The sequence below is a fragment of the Elephas maximus genome, chromosome 6 (genome assembly GCF_024166365.1).
Source record: "Elephas maximus indicus isolate mEleMax1 chromosome 6, mEleMax1 primary haplotype, whole genome shotgun sequence".
Taxonomy (NCBI): domain Eukaryota; kingdom Metazoa; phylum Chordata; class Mammalia; order Proboscidea; family Elephantidae; genus Elephas; species Elephas maximus.
The window spans coordinates 25,377,494-25,380,967 of NC_064824.1; the positions used below are offsets into that span (position 1 = coordinate 25,377,494).

At 37.4% G+C, this 3,474-nt stretch overlaps 1 pseudogene; it reads right to left on the reverse strand.

Annotated features, from left to right (window-relative positions):
- Positions 1-209: 209 nt before the first annotated feature.
- Positions 210-2,101, reverse strand: LOC126078139 (tigger transposable element-derived protein 1-like; annotated as a pseudogene).
- Positions 2,102-3,474: the final 1,373 nt, after the last annotated feature.

Consider the following 3,474-nt stretch of genomic DNA (forward strand, 5'->3'; position numbering starts at 1 on the left):
AGAAAGTCACACGAATTTTTTTGTTTCCTAGTATATATAAAAATTATATTTCTACTCTTTCCAATAGGGTCTCTATGAGTTGGAATTAACTCAGTAGCAAAGGGTTTGGTTTTTGGTGGTTTGGGAGCCTATTAAGCGTGCAATAGCATTATGTCTAAAAATACAATGTACCTACCTTAATTAAAAAAATATTTTATTGCTAAAAAATTCTAACCATCAGCTGAACCTTCAGTGAGTCATAATCTTTTTGTTGGTAGAGGGTCTTGCCCTCATGCTAATGGCTGCTGACTGATCAGGGTGGTGGCTGTTGAAGATTGGAGTGGCTGTGGCAATTTCTTAATGTAATACAACAATGAAGTTTGCTACACCGATTGACTCTTCCTTTCACAAAATATTTCTCTGTAGCAGGTAATGCTGTTTAATAGCATTTTACTCACAATAGAACTTCTTTCAAAATTGGAGTCAATCCTTTCAAACCCTACCACTGCCTTATCAACTAAGTTTATGTAGTATGCTAAATCTTTTGCTGTCATTTCAACAATATTCATAGCATCTTCACCAGGAGTAGATTCCATCTCAAGAAACCACTTTCTTTGCTCATCCATAAAAAGCAACTTCTCATCCATTAAACATTTATCTTGAGATTGCAGCAATTCAGCTACATCTTCAAGAACTAATTCTAGTTCTCTTGCAATTTCCACCACATCTCCAGTTACTTTCTTCACTAAAGTCTTGAATCCCTCAAACTCATCTATGAGAGTTGAACTCAACTTCTTCTAAACTCCTGTTAATGTTGATATTTTGACCTCCTCCCATGAACCACAAATGTTCTTAATGTCATCTAGAGTGGTGAATCCTTTTCAGAAGGTTCTCATTTTACTTTGCCAAGATCCATCAGAGGAATCACTAGCTATGGCATCTATAGCCTTATGGCATGTATTTCTTAAATAATAAGACTTGCAAGTCAAAATTACTCCTTAATCCACGGGCTGCAGAATGGATGTTGTGTTAGCAGGCATGAAAACAACCTTAATATCCTTGTACATCTCTATCAGAGCTCTTGGGTGACCAGGTTCATTGTCAATGAGCAGTAATATTTTGAAAGAAAACTTTTTTTTTTTTTTTTCTGAGCAGTAGGTCTCAACAGTGGGCTTAAAATATCCAGAAAACCGTGTTGTAAACAGATGTGCTGTCATCCAGGCTTTGGTGTTTCATTTAGAGTGCACAGGTAGAGTAGATTGAGCATAACTCTTAAGGGTCCTAGGATTTTTGGAGTGGTAAATGAGCTTTGGCTTCAACTTAAAGTCACCAGCTGCATTAGCCGCTAATGAGAGTCAGCCTTTGTTTGAAGCTTTGAAGCCAGGCATTGACTTCTCCTCTCTAGCTGCAAAAGTCCTAGATGGCAACTTCTTCCAATATAAGGCTGTTTTATCGACATGGAAAACCTGTTGTTTAGTGTAGCCACCTTCATCAGTTACCTCGGCTAGATCTTTGGGTAACTCGCTGCAGCTAATACATCAGCATTTGCTGCTTCACCTTGCACTTTTATGTTATGGAGATGGCTTCTTTCCCTAAAATTCATGAACCAACCTCTGCTACTTCAGATATTTCTTCTGCAGCTTCCTCACCTCTCTTAGCCTTCACAGAACTGAAGAGCGTTAGGGCCTTGCTCTGGATTAGGCTTTGACTTAAGGGAAGGTTGTGGTTGGTTTGATCTTCTATCCAGACAACTAGAACTTTCTCCATATTAGCAATAAGGCTCTTTCACTTTCTTACCATGTTTTCACTGGAGTAGTCCTTTTAATTTCCTTCAAGAACTTATCCTTTGCATTCACAACTCAGCTAACTATTTGGCACAAGAGGCCTAGCTTTCTGTCTATCTCGGCTTTCATCATGCTGTACTCACTATGCATAATCATTTCAAGCTTTGATTTAAAGTTACAGACGTACGACTCTTCCTTTCACTTGAACACTTACAGGACAGTGTACGGTTATTAACCGGCCTAATTTCAACATTGTCCTGTCTTAGGAATAGTGAGGCCTGAGGAGGGAGAGATGGGGGAATGGCCAGTCGATGAAGCAGCCAGAACAAACACAGCATTTATCAGTTAAGTTCGCCAGCATATATGGGCGCAGTTCATGGCACCCCAAAACAATTACAATAGTAACATCAAAGACCACTGATCATAAATCACCATAACAGATATAATAATAATGTAAATATTTGAAGCATTGTGAGAATTACCAAAACGTGACACAGAGACATGAAGTGAGTACATGCTGATGGAAAAATGGCATTGATAGACTTACTTGATGCGGGGTTGCCACAAGCCTTTTGAGCTTTTGGGAAGCTCAAAAAAGGGAAGCCCAATAAAGTGAGGTATGCCTGTAATAATTAGTACTAAATGCAATACATGTGTGTGCACACACACACACGCAGATGGGAGAGCAGAAGATTTATTCTGATGTTCTCATACTCAGAAAATAGTCAAACAGAACCAAAGTTACCATATCGGAAGTCTCCGATATTTTAAAATTTTCTCTTAATACATTTGAAGTTGTGCCGTTTTAAAATTATAATTTAAAAATAATGAAAAACATATAATTACTATTGTAATTCTAGTTAAATGCCTTATGGGATGGCTACAACGACCCTAAGCATTACTTCCATAGAGCAGAATTAGAAAGCCACTGGGATAGATGTTCCTTTCACATCTCGAATTCTACTGTTTTATTATCTTAAGCAAGAGTAGTATGTTTTTAAAAGTGTGCATAAATTATTTAACATGTTGATGTCATTTATAAAGCATTTTTGAATTACTAAATCCCAATGTGTGGTCTCTTCCAGAAACCACAAAGCGGGGAAAAAGCAACAACTAGTAAGCTCTATTTTTCCTTTCACCCTTGTAGTTTGATCTGCCAGAAACACTTTTCCTGGTGCACAGAATTGACTCCTTTTATCCTTTAAATCTCGGTTAGGATAACACATCCTCAAAAACGCAGCACCTGACCAGAGAATCCAAAGAACTCTAGGGAAGTTGTAACTATTAGGCAAGTACTATGTATCTATAACCATACTGGCAAACTTGTAGCTCCTTGTAGACAGGGAATGTGTCTTGCTTATTTCTATTCCCCCACTTCCTTCCCTTGTTATACTCTCAAGCCTGTTCCTACACACACAGACTTAATACAGTGCTAAAAATATCATAGCTCTAGAAGTATATTTAGGGTCAGACTTTTTTTGATATAACAGATATTTTAGAGATCAGAGTGTCATACGTTAATTTAACAAGGCAGAAGTTAAAAAAAAAAAAAAAGTTAAAAGACGGAGGAAATTAGATTTTTTTCCTCAATGACTGTACATAGGTATTGGTGTAGCATAGACTAGAACCCAAGTCTCAAAGCTTACGATTATTACACTTTCTAACACATCAAGCTATCTTTCATATTGCAATGCTTTGTCATGGAAGCAAT